Below are 13,913 nucleotides of genomic sequence, written 5' to 3'. Positions count from 1 at the left end.
TTGAGAAATAAAGGAAACCAAGCTCTAGCTCCACTGAACTTCTTCCAGTTTCTTAAAAGCACAGAGACTTATGCTACTTCAGAGACTTCTCATAAGCTGTTCCCTTTTCCTAGAATTCTTACCCCACCTCATGCCACACTCAATTTTTTAACTGCCTAATTTCTACTTATTCTTAAAGTCACTTTCTCAGGCAAACCTACCAAACTTCTCAAGTTATTTTATGCTTCCTTGGTAAATTCTCTGATATAACCATACATTTCTATAGTTTATAATTATATCTTTAGTATTACAGATTTTTGTTTGTCTCCCTCACAAAATCATAAGGTCTACTCCAAGAAGGCAAGAGCTGTTTCCCTTGTTGCCTACTGTATTACCAACACTCACTACAATGTCTGGAATATATGTACTATAGATATTTGGTAAACAATGAGAGCAATAACAGGAATCTTGTGAGAAAATAAAAAAGATTATTATTAATAAAGCAATAATCCCAAACCTTTTTATTTCTCATAATTCTGTATCAGTAAATAAAATCAAACTTATTCATTCAACAATTATTTAAGGAGCACCAGTTCTGTGCCAGGAAATGTGTCAAATGATGATCAATCAGATATAATCTCTGCACTTAAGGCATTATTTGCAAGTCCGTATGAGAAACATGCAATAAAAACTATGATGAGATACTATGACAAGCATTACAGCAGGGTAAGAACGAAGTGCTATGAAAGCATATAAGAGAAGTACCAAGTCCAGATATCTACTGCTGTTACAGATTATCCCAAAACATAATGACTAAAACAATTTCTTATTTTTATATCTCATTATTCTGTGGGTCAGCACTTTGAGCAGATGACAGAGAGAATGGCTCAACCTTACTGCATGATGCCTGGGGCCTCAGAAAGAACACTTAAAATTTCTGGGGCTGGAACAGCCAGAGGATGGCCAAATACCTCTCTCTGTGTCTATCTGTCTGTCTGTCTGTCTGCCTGTCTGTCTGTCTCTATCCCTATATCCTTCTCCACCTTCTCCATCTTGCTAGCTTCTTCATAACATAGCAACTGTAATAAGACTTCTATGTGGAAGTTCAGCACTTTAAGGGAAGATGTTTCAAGACACAAGGAGTGAATATTACTAGTCTCTGAAAACCACAGCCTTCGGTCAGAGTGGGACTGAATGAGATGCATATGTTAAATGCTTATCACATATCCTGCAAAGGAGCAATGTCAAACATTTTGTGGTCATCTACAGTCCACTGCAGCACTTTACTCAGGCTTGTGAGGTCAAGAGAGGCTTTGTGGAGAGCATGAAATTTCTGCTGACACCAGAAACAAGTATGAGTTTGGACAAAGTGCAGTTTGGAGTAGGGGAGGAATTTCAGGCAGAGGTCAGTACAGCAGGTCCTCAGATAATGTCCTCTTGTTCAACACTGTTTCATTATAACATTGAAAAAAATAAACTGATTCCCAGCAGGGCCACTGTCTGTGTGGAGTCTGTGTGTTCTCCGCATATCTGCATAGCTTTTCTCCAGATACTCTAGTTTCCTTCCACTATTCACATTAGGTTAACTGGCATGTGTAAATTGTCCCAAGATAAGTAAGTGTGGGTGTGTGTGTGAGTGGTCCCAATGGAAGGGCATCCTGTCCTGAGCTGCAGGTAGAGGCTCTGGCTACCAGTGACCCAGAGCTAGAATAAGCAAGATGAAAAAGAATGATCTTACTTGTTTTTTTAATCTTTCTTAAATGTCTGTATAGTTCATATTTATGTCAATGTTTAATATTAGAAGTATGTTTTGGTCTTTATTTAGAAGTTTGATGATGTTTTTGTGACCAGAAATAGGCCATAGGAACTTAATTCTTGTTTATATCAATTTAGCCTACGGTAAAATTGGTTTTGTTATAAGCCATTTTGTTAAAAGATACAGTTGCCGAGAACTTTTGAAGATATTAAGTAGGCTTACTGTTCATGTAAAGTGTCAAGGCAAGAATGTTTACAGTTTTGACAGAGGGTGGGGATGAAGGGATAGGGTAGTGGTAAATGTTAAGACTGATTAAAGAAATAGCGATTAATTCATGAAAGATTTTGTAAGGGATGCTAAAGAGTTTGGATTATAACTTGGGAAATATGGGTAATCCTTCAAGAGAAGTGATATATAGTCAGTTTTGTAAATGTTTTAGATAGATCACTCTGGCTGCAGATTGAACAAAAAAGAGTTTTGCAGAAATCTAATCAAAAGGTGATAGGAGTCTGGATGAAGGTAGTAGTAGTACATATGAGTAGTACATATGGATTTAAAAGTTCAAGGTCAGGAGGACAAAATATCAAATCCAGACTCTTACACTCTCTAACTGTACACCCTTGGGCAGGTTCCTTGAGCTACTTGAGTCATACTTACTACAACTATAACAAGATGAATCATTTCTCCTCATAATGATATATCATATTAACAATTTTATAGCTAATATTATTGAACGTGTGAGGCATTAGTTAAATGTATAGCATGTGTCTTCTTATTACAAACCCTGGAAGATAGGTAATTTCATCCCATTTTCGAAGAGAAGAAACAGGCATACATAGGAAAATTATTTTCCTGAGGTTTCCAAGGTTTCAATGTACCATGAAGCCAGGCAGTCTGGTCTCAGAGACAATGTCCTTCTTAACCAGTTCTTGGTGCTTCTGTGAAGATAAAATAAAATGTACATTCTAAATATCCATCTCAGAATCTAGCAACCACTATAGATACTTAATACATGATAACAATTATCATTTGTGTATGATATCTGTCTTAATAGTATGTATTGAAGATTCTTAGGAACCATTCTCTATTAATAGCAAAATTCATTACTATGCAAAGTCATTCAACCAGTATTAATGCCAACATGGTGCAAGTCTGTTCTGACTATGATGTGAGATGAATGGACAAAGCGGCCAAAATCCCTGCCCTCACTTCATTACAGTATAACCTGGTCTAGGGATTTCATCAGAAGCATGCCCTGAGGCAAGGATTCAGACATAAGTAATTTATTTAGAAGGCAATCCCAGAAAACACTCACAGGGAGTTAGGAGCAAAACAAGGAAGTGAAGGGACCCAAAAGATACATTATTAAGCAAATTATCTATGGTCAATAGAGCTATACTGCATTAGCAGTCAAAAAGACGAGAACTTCAGAGTTATCCCTACAAAGGGGCAGAGAAACTGGAATATCCATTCCTCAACTTCCTGTCCACCATTATTTGTAGATGCCTCTGGGAATATGAATTCCCTAGCACTCAGCTCACCTTTCTCTTGAGCCAAAATCGCTTGGGCAGCCAAACAAAAAGCCCTCAGACTAAGAGTCAGACATCTGTGTGTGGAGGCGAGAGTTGGGCTGATGGGTATACAGGGGCCCTGACAGTATCTACAGTGACAGATAGGTTAAAAATGGGAATAATATTAATTAGAAAGTGATAAATGCTCAGATAGTATAAGAATAAAGAAACATCCAAAACACTGCCTGTTGAAAATAAGGGAAAAGATTCCTCTCTTCTTTTTCTTAGAATATTTACTTAAGAAAACTTGGAATTATAATCATTACATAATATATTTGAAAGCATTTTAAGATTTTCAAATACTTTTATTTCTATTATTTCTTCTGTCTTCCTACATATAATTTTGTACATGGAAAAATATGACAGCATGTAATGTGTAAACTAACTCTTGCCCTCTTCCACCTCTGTGCTGTGAGTGTCATCACAGTCCCTGGGACATTACAAGCTAACCTTTGTGATATCTTCAGAGGGTAAGAAAACGTTAGTAGTTTCAGATAAGGTGCAACATACAAACAAGCAAAATTGCTTTGTGCAGATCAGTTCCACACTGTCAAAGACCCAGATAAACCATTTATAAGTGAAGGATTATAAGCCACGACTGTTTATTCACACCCAGGAAAGAGACAGAGAGATATTTTGTGACAAAAACCAAACAAAATCTCAATAGGACAGCTAGATCAAGCAAAGGAAAGCAATAAAGATGTAAGTAGTAAAACAAATTTTTTTGGTACTGAAATCTCTTTTAGACCTTCCTTATTTTATTGGGAGATATTACCAGGGCAAGGCAGGGATTGATTTGTGTACTCTCCAAGTAGAAAATATTCTGACTCAATCAGTAGTAGAAGTGAATGACTTATTGTTCAACAATAGCTATTGAAGGATTAAGCATTTCTGATTTTATAGTAACAGATATAACACATCTAAGAGTGTGGTTTATAATTCATGCCAATAGAAAACGAAACACATACCTAAATTATAGTCTCGTATGATTTTTTTCTCTATTTGGGAAAACCTATCACAGACTTCTGGTTTCAATGACTTCATCTATCACATTTGGGGCATTCTCATCTAATACTTTTTAAGGGCATCATAATTAATTCAACTTTGTTTGCGGAGAAAATATTTACTGGACTCTTGATAGGTACCAAACCTGATGCTAACCTCTGGGATTCAGTATTGAAAAGACAGAGACCTTACCTTCGATGAGTTAAATAATCAAAAAAATAATTAAAAGTAAACAAGTATTACTTGGCTATTAAAAAAGAATGGAATCTTAATATTTGTGACAACAGAGTATTATGCTAAATGAAATAAGTCAGACAGTGAAAGACAAATACCATGTGATTTCACTAATATGTGGGATCTCAAAAAACAAAATAAATGAAAAAATAAAACAGAAATAAGCTCATAGATATAAAACAAATTGATTATTGCCAGATGGGAAGGGGGTTGGGGGACTAAATAAAAAAGGTAAAGAGATTAAGTACAAATTAGTAGTTAGAAAATAGTCATGGGAATGTAAAGTACAGCACAGGAAATATAGTCAATAATATAGTAATAACTGTGTATGATGTCAGATGGGTACTAGACTTATTGAGGGGATTACTTCTTAAGATATATAAATGTCTAACAACTCTGCTATACACCTGAAATTAATATAATATTGAATGTCAACTATAATTGAAAAATAATTTTTAAATAGAAATAAATTATATAAGTGAATAAAATAATTAAAATAAAATAAAATTGCAGCTGGTGAAAAAAAAAAGGAAACAAGCCATCACAATACAGTGCAGTAAGACTTCAATATGTGCTGATTATTGATCCAATTCAGCAAACATTTATTAAACACCTTCTATGTGTCAAGCAATATGCTAAACAGTGATGAGGATGCAAAATAAACCAGCATGTTGCTGCTCTCTTAAGCAAGATGTTGTCTAGTACCTATATATGACCCTGTTTGTTCATAATTCAAAGCATGTTTGTTGTAGGGTGTAAACAGATACCTAGGGATTTAGCTCTTGTATCTGCAGTTACAGGTAATGTCAATTGCTCTTCAAACACAAGGCAACTAATGAAAGGTTATCTTTGTGTAGTGTCCGAGTCATGAAGGGTTTCTCTCTAATAATTACTATCAATGCCTTTTTAAGGTATTTTTAAAAGTTTTTTATATTATGACTAAACACATATTCATTTTAGTTTACTAATGTGGTCATAATTTGAAAGAATTGTTGCTGATGACTTTTAACTGACTGTGAAGGCTGCATAAAGTTTGTTTTCTCTTGTTTGGTTGCTTATTTATTTCCTAAAAAGAGCATCAGAATAGGAAATGGCAGATATAGTTTGGCCTCAGCTAGCAGGCTCTATGAGAAAGACCTACTCTACTTTCTCAATGCATTCTCCAAAGAATTCTTTAGGTTATTTATTTAGTTTATCATACTCTTATCTCTTTTAGTTACCTTGTGGCATCCATTTCAAAATGTGGGGCTTAAGCAATACCCACCTTAAAAAGTTTTTTATTCTTTTTACTAGCAGAACACAATATTGTGAATCCTTAATTGTTTTGGAATATAAAATTTTTTTATTATTATTGGTAAGTTGAAGTATTCATTCTGGATACATTGGTATTGAATTCAAACAAATTCTGAGTCAAGTGTTAATGGATGGTGTAGACATTATAATGTCTCCAAATGCTCTAAGATCATGATATAAGTTTTGAGAAAATTAAGTAAACATAATTAAATATTCTTCTTTAGTTAGAGTAACTTATTGATCTGCTGTTAATATGACAAAAAGGTACTCACGAATGGTGGTCAGGAACTCCTAGAATGGTAGCTTACATGTGCAAAATTGATAAAAGAAAATTTGGCTGAGATTGAGATGGCCCTCTTACTGGTGGTCAGGTGAGCTACAATGACCCATGGGTGACCCTCAAATCCTCAAAGATACACTACTTTTCTGAGATTCAAAAATTAGCTCCTATCTGTTCTATTTGTACAGTTAAATCTTAACCATTAGAGATATAACTATTTATGAAAAAAAAATGTTTTAACTGAAAGGTATATGTGCCAAGATTGAATTACACCCAGCTAAGGAGTTACTGAATCAATAGCAATATGCTGAAAGCACTGGTCCCAACATCTGGCATGAAGTAAATTAACAAATAATTACTTTTAGTCTGTTTTTTTAATTCATTTTGATGTAATTCTTTTCTCTGATATTAATTATGGCATTTAATTTTTTTTATACTTAAACATTTTCTATCTTTCATACTTTTGATTAGGATGAAATCACCCAGCATGAGAAGTATTCAAGAGTTCACAAAACGAAAACTGTTTTTGGAGAATGTGTCACACTTTAACTTAATAAGAAGACAAATACATCTGATTATACCAGGATAATAAGACTTATGCCTACTAAAAGGTCCAAAAGAGAAGTTGTATGAAATATAAAGTTTAATATATGAACTTGTCCTTCTTAATGGACATATTGAAAGAAAATGAGAAATTTAGGACTTGACCTTTCTTCACTTTTGAAATTTCATCTTCTGCTTTGGAGAAGAAAGATTACAAAAGTAAAAAGAATCTGGAATTAAGTGAAGGCAGATATCAAAGGGAAGAAATGAGCTAAAGGTAAATTGTGAAAATGAATAAAGATCAGGAGGGGAAAGTGACTGATATCTGCAATTCAGACACTAACAAAATGTGAAGATTTTAGAGATCCTGGTAAAAGTGTAGCCTAAACCCCAGGACACCCATCTTTTTGGCCATGAAATAACCATAAAGCCTTAGGTACATTCAAGACAGTGCTGTGTGAGGCATTTTGGTTCTTTGGGGCAGTGTAAATGGCAGTTAACTACAATAGAATCAGAAGCTCTACTTGATAATAATTCTTTAGATGAGATGAAGTAAATATCTTGCTTTTATCACCTAACATCTGTTCCTTCTTCTTATAAAAACAGTATTCCAAATTTCCTATGGAAAGTTAATCACACCTTATTTAATGCCATATTACAGAATTTGGGAGACTTGGCTTCACCAGGTGGCTTTTAATCAGCCACGATATTTGTTTGAGAAATGGACACGTATCATACTCAGAGACAGTAAAACACAATGAAGCTTTTGTTAGGAATCCTGAGGGAAGACTCCACCTCTTTACCATGTCTTTAAAACTGATCGAATGCATACAGTAACTCTCTAACTTGCTCCTGACGGAGGTTGAAAATGCCGATAACACATGGAAGAAAGTAATGCATAACTGAGAAACATGGGACAAGGCTGTAGTTAGATGTGCTCAATCAACCTGCAGCTGAAACTAGGACTTTTCAAGTGTATGAACGAAGAAATCATTGTTTTTTATTAAGACAATTTTGTTCATACTGACTGATGAATAGACCTCTGCCCAAAATATAGAAAGTTTCTCTAGCACAGCAGAAGAGATTTAGAATCATACACTTCTATATTTAAATTCTAATTCTACCACTACCAAAAGTATTACTCTGGGGAAGTGAATTAATCTCTCTGCAGTTTAGTTTTGGTTTTTGTTTGTTTGTTTGTTTGTTTTAATATACAAACCATAAAATCCAAATGTTTAAATTAAAAAAACCTATGGAAAGCTTTTAATATAATACCTGCCACATAGGTAGGAACCCCCCCAAAATGGTGGTTACCGTTGCTTTTGCCTATACAACAGAAATAATTAACTATTCTGAATGGTTCTTATTGATATTAATGAACAACTAAATATAAATTGTGGGGAATGTCAGCAATACGAAACATTTTTTCTCTGGCTTTGTTAACTAAACTCATATATTGTGATGTCTGCTTATCATATGATTTTGAAACTGTTATTCTATTTCTGTCATCCCACCTTAGCTCTGAAATGACTTGTTTGGATGCAGAATTCCAATTTCTCTTTTAGTTCTAAACCCCTGATTCTATAGTTCTTCAATGAAACACATTACAAATGAACGATATGTAATCAACATGTTTCTTACATAAAAATGAAAAAGCCATACTTCATTACCTTTATCTGGCTAGTTACCCTTTGTTAACTTTTAATAAATCCTCTTTGAGATTATAAACTCTTTAAATATAACTGTTGCCTGTTTTCATTATTTCTTTCCTTTCTTCCTAAATAAGTTATCCATTAGGAGGTGGGAAATAAGGTAAGGGTCAGTTAGGGACTAGGGACAGTGGCATCCAATTGACATAAGATGTTGGAGCCAGAGCAAGATGAAAAGGGTGTCTACTCACTGATAGGTATCACTGCCAAGCTGGTAACAGAGCATAAGCAGGGTTAGGAGATCATTCACATATGGACCAAGGGGGTAGTAACAGTGGCAAAGAAAGATTAGAAATATACTGGGAGAATGAATTTACTGAGTAATATAGTATGCTTCTCAAGAGAAGAGAGTTACAAAAATAGAAAAAGAGAAGAAAATTAAAATGAATATTTATTGCTGAACTAGAATTAAAAGTATCAATATAAACTCATGTGGGGATATGTGTATTTACATTTACATTTTAATGTTCATAAATATATACTTACAAACATCTCCTAACTCTGTCCACTGAGGAGGTCTAGAGCAGTGACATCTCAATAGCAATAAACATACTGAGTGTCCAGATCTTGCTTTCTAAATACATCTTTCCCCTAAAAGGCATTGGGGCTCCTGAGTGAAATGGCTAATTTTAAAGCTGGGGTATAGAAAATAAGAAGTGAGCCTGTCTAGAAAATCTTGTATCAGAAAGAAGAAAGTGTTTAAAGAATGGTGGAGACATGTTAAAGAAACAAAAATCTACCTTAAAAAAAAAAAAAAAAAAAGACTATCTGGCCAAATTCAGAACAATTTGAATACCAAAATAAATAATGACTGTAACAGATTAAAAGCCATTTTTTAAAAAGGAATACTGATGTCAATAAATGAATAAGTGGGTGCTGAAAAAAGAAAGCATTTTCTATTGACATAATTTTAACTAATAAATGTATAATGAATGATAGAAAATCACAATTTGGCATAGTAATATTAATTTACTCAAGACATGTCAGCAGATGCTAAAATGAATAGATTAAAGTTTGATGAGCAACGGGAATTTACATAGTCTCAAAGTACCTCTCTACAAAATAATTATTAATCACAAAAGGGCGCTTGAGTAATTTTATATGGAGAAACAGCAGATATCACCTTAATCAATGATCAAAGTTAACATCACCAATAACCCAATAACCGGACAAGTTAAAACTGTTTACCACCTAATAGGATACAATAAAAAGAACACAACATCATTTCTCTGATACTGTTTCAAAAAAAAAAAAAAATGCATAACTTGAATCTAATCATTGAAAAACATCAGGCAAAAATCCCAGTTGGGGAACATTCTACAAGATAACTGGCTCTAATCTTCAAAAAATATTAGGATCAGTAAAGATAAAGAAAGACTGAGGAACTGTTTATGATTGAAGGACATTACAGAGATTTTAACATGCAACCTTGGTTTAAACTCTTGGGAAAACTGGTAAAATTTAAATAGAATCTGTAGATTTTATTGTGGTAATGTATTAATGTTCACTTTGTTGGCTATATTATGATTATGTAGGAGAATGTCCTTGTTTATAAAAATTGTACACTGAAGTATTTGGAGTGATGTAATATCATCAACGAAATCTGAGATGACTAAGAATTCATTTAATTATTAAATTCTTTATTTATGTAACCTTTGTTTTAAACTATCACAGAATTAAAATTATTCTAATAAATAATTAAATTGAATTTAATATCATAAAAGCCAAAAGCTGGAGACAGCCATAACAAACTGTAGTGTATTCATACAATGTAATACTACAAGGTAAATTAATGGAATGAACCACTGATACATGCAATAACATGGGTGATTCTTACACGCATTACGCTAAATGAAATAAAGTAGATGCGCAGAAAGATCATTGTGTAATTTTGTGTATAAAAACTTCTAAAACAAGAAAAAATAATCTATAATAATAGAAATCATGTGTGTAGTTGCCTGGCTCTGGAGGGTGGTGAATCAGGAGGCACTGGAAGCAAAGGGAAAGAGAAATCTTTCGGAAGGATGGGAATGTGCTATGTTCATTGGGATGGTAGTGAGACAGATGTATACTGTTGTCAAGAATCGTAAATCTGAACTTTATTGTATGCAATTTTACCTCGTTAAAGTTGATTTTAAAATACAATAATATATTGCTAGTAAAAAAAATAACAACAAAGGAAATATAACTGTAAGTAAAATATCAATAAAAATAATAAATTTTTAAAAACCAGTTGCAACTGTTCTTTTTTGGAAGTATTTTTAAATAAACAGTCATAAAGTGGTAAATTACCTGTTTATTCACTGAAACTTAATCAGCTAGTAAATGTAATAAACTAATAAGTATTTAATTTATTTATCTCTTAATTTTAATGTTGTGTATTTAATAAAATCATATAAAAACAAAATTTTTAAATCAAAACACTTTATTATGTAAATTTACTTATTTAGAGTATTCTTTATCCAAATAGCTTAACTTTATTTTAATTATGCTTTGTTATAACAATATTGTTGTGTTTTAACACCAAACAATTCAATTTTCATGAAGATTTAAGCAAATGTCTTGATTGCCCTGGTCAAAGAGAGGGACTCTGTGACTTCATTATCCACATCCCCTATAAAGTATTTAAAATGTTTTGTACCAAAAACTTTATCACGGCTGTAGTGTACCTGGACACAACTTATTCTATTCTCCTAAAACTAAAATCATTTTTAATTGCTACAGAACTAATGTTTTTTATGAGTGATATACCAAACATTCAAGGGGACAGTGGTTCTTTTTTATAAAAGAAATATATGGTGTCAGAAAAAGGAAAGTGATGTATGCAAAGTGAGTCTTGCAGGATAAGTATAACAACGCTTATCCTTGTTGGGCCTTATATTGGCCTATGATCTTTTAGCTCCTTGCAGAGCAGTCATTCAAAGGAGTACTGATAAGCTGCTGAGAACTAATATTTTGAGTCTACTCATAACCTTTTCTCCTTTTAAAACAATTCTTTTCAGATTTATTATGCAGGAATAAAAGAAGAAAGACAATGAAGATTTAAATAACAAAAATTATGCACCATAATTTTGTTCCTCAATTCATGGGTGGATTATTTGGAGCCCTTAAGTGCCATCCTTAAATTATTTAAAAGAAACTAAGTAATCTAAATACTTCTGCTGCCTGAATTATTTAGGGCATAAATGTTTCCCGTTGAATGCTTTTGTGGTCATAATTTGTGTCTTGGCCTAAGTGAATAAAATTAGCTTTAACGCAATAATACAAAAGCAATGTTTTGAAATAATACATGAAATAATTGTAATTGTTTTTCTTCTTATGAAAATGATGAAGTAGATATTGGCAATAATATACATTTCGTATTTATTTCAGTAAAGCTTTGTGCCAACTAGAAATTGCTCCCTTTTCTCTCTATCGCAATCTCTTTCCTTATATGAAAATCAATTGCAATAAGTGGTCCTGTGCCAAATTTTTAACTCACTTCTAAATCTGCCATTGCTAATTTAGGGTTCCTGTGACCTATAACAGTATTTTATATTAACAATAATAGTCTATGGCCATGCCACCCTGAATAAGCCGATCCCGTCTGATCTTGGAATCTAAGCAGGGTCGGGCCTGGTTAGTACTTGGATGGGAAACCACCTAGGAAGACCAAGTTCTGCAGGCATAAAAAATTTAAAAAATAAGGGATTATAAGCTGACAAGTTCCTTGCAATCTATGAGGTCAACCAAGGTTTGCCTCATCTAAAAAAAAGAAAAAAGAAACCAATAATATACTTGCCAGTGTGGCTAATTACATTGTTGAGGAGAAGTTGTCAATTTGTAGTTTGATGTGGAACCCAGTGTGTTCTCTCTGTAGTAGAGCTTTGATTATATTTTTAAGAGATAATATTGTGCTTTATTTGCCCCACAGGCTTAGGAACAGACTACCCTGAATGCTTACTGGAACCTCATTTTTTGTCGTTAAATTTAATTGTCTCTCATTTATTGGAGCTTTTAGCAAGTCCAAAACCACATGGTTTGAGCTTCAGATTTTATTTCTCTTCTCATGTTCTTACCAGTTAGGGAGGTGAGATAAAAGAGGAAGAAGGTCAATTAAAAGTTCTAAAACCACAGAACAGTAGGAAAAATAAGAATGTGGAAGTGACTAACTGAATCAGAAACAGAATAAGCAATAATAGCATTATTTTGGATACTAGATATTATTTTAAATTAAGATATTCTCTGAATTAAAAATATTTTAAATGTAATGAACATTCTTTGTTAGTGGTTTATGGTTGCAAGCAACAGAATTCAACTCAAGATAATTTAAGGAAAAAAAGTAGTTGAGACAGACTGTAGGGATAAGGTTTACTATATAGACACAGGGATATTTCATAAAATCCAAGAGCCATAATTTCAGGGCACCAAAAGAGACAACAAGGAATTGGAAAACTGTAGAACTCTCACTATACCTCTCAGCCTGCCTCTCTCTGGATTGTCTCTTCTCTTTCTCCATAGATTGGCTTCCCAGTCCGCATAGCATGCAGAACGTGGCTAACTCAGAGTTCCCAAGGTTAGATGTGGTATGCTCAAAAGATGCCCAGACTCACCTACAATTCCCTGGAGGAAGAATTATCAGCTTCACTTGAGCCAAATGCCTTCTCATGACCAAATCAACTGTGAACACGGATTTTATTATGTGACTTTAGGGAGTAGGGTTGTCATAAATTTCCATAGCAAAGAATGTATTGGTTTATTCAATAGGCAGATGGTCAAAATGTGCCCACCACTGAAAGCTGTATCTAAACCATTTTGAAGCATATTGTCACTTTAGGTCACATTTTTTAATAACTGGCATTCTTAAAGTAATTTACCAAACACACAAAAGTTAGACTTCCATAATTCTATATTTTGCCAACACAAGTATAAGATATTTTATAAATTGAGTGTTTAATTTCTCTCTCTAGTGTTTACTTTGTCAATATTTTTCAGGTTTTATATCTGAAATACAATTTCCTGTATGCCCCGAAACTGGGCTGGAGAGTTCACTGTCAACTTACCATGACCCCTAATCCCTTTTGAAGTCTAATCCAAAACTACACATAAAGACTGTAAAGGTAAGAACTGCATTCTATTTCCCACAGTCCTCCTCTTTGTATGGTTCTGGGTTAGAGTTTGCCAATGAAAGGTATTTGCATGAGATTGGTAAGGAACCATTATTTTCCAAAAAAAAATGTAGTCAGATGTGAGGACAGACGTGAGACCCAGAATATTCCTAGGGAGCTCAAAAACCACCAGCTTCAGCACTGAAGACTGAGTGTTGATGGGAACTTCTTGGAGATACCTAAGAACTCTGGCAACTTCCAGGTGAGGACTTAACCATCTCTCTGATGTTTCAGGCAGGGATCTTCAATGTCAGCTTCCTTGACCCTAGATCTTCCAACAATTGTGTACCTCCTTAATCCATTTATTAAATCTCTTATGCATGGAATACATGAGTAGCTTCCGTTCTTGATTGTATAATGTTTGATAAAAAGATTATTGAAACCTGCTATCGGCTT

The 13,913-nt window shown here is 33.6% G+C and overlaps 1 pseudogene; it reads left to right on the top strand.

The window, feature by feature from the left end:
- The first annotated feature begins 11,919 nt into the window (after positions 1-11,919).
- Positions 11,920-12,037, top strand: LOC120588529 (uncharacterized; annotated as a pseudogene).
- Positions 12,038-13,913: the final 1,876 nt, after the last annotated feature.

Source organism: Pteropus medius, unplaced genomic scaffold (genome assembly GCF_902729225.1).
Source record: "Pteropus medius unplaced genomic scaffold, Ma_sr-lr_union100, whole genome shotgun sequence".
Taxonomy (NCBI): Eukaryota; Metazoa; Chordata; class Mammalia; order Chiroptera; family Pteropodidae; genus Pteropus; species Pteropus medius.
The sequence above is the reverse complement of the archived record's forward strand: the minus strand, read 5'-3'. Positions and strand labels throughout refer to the sequence as shown.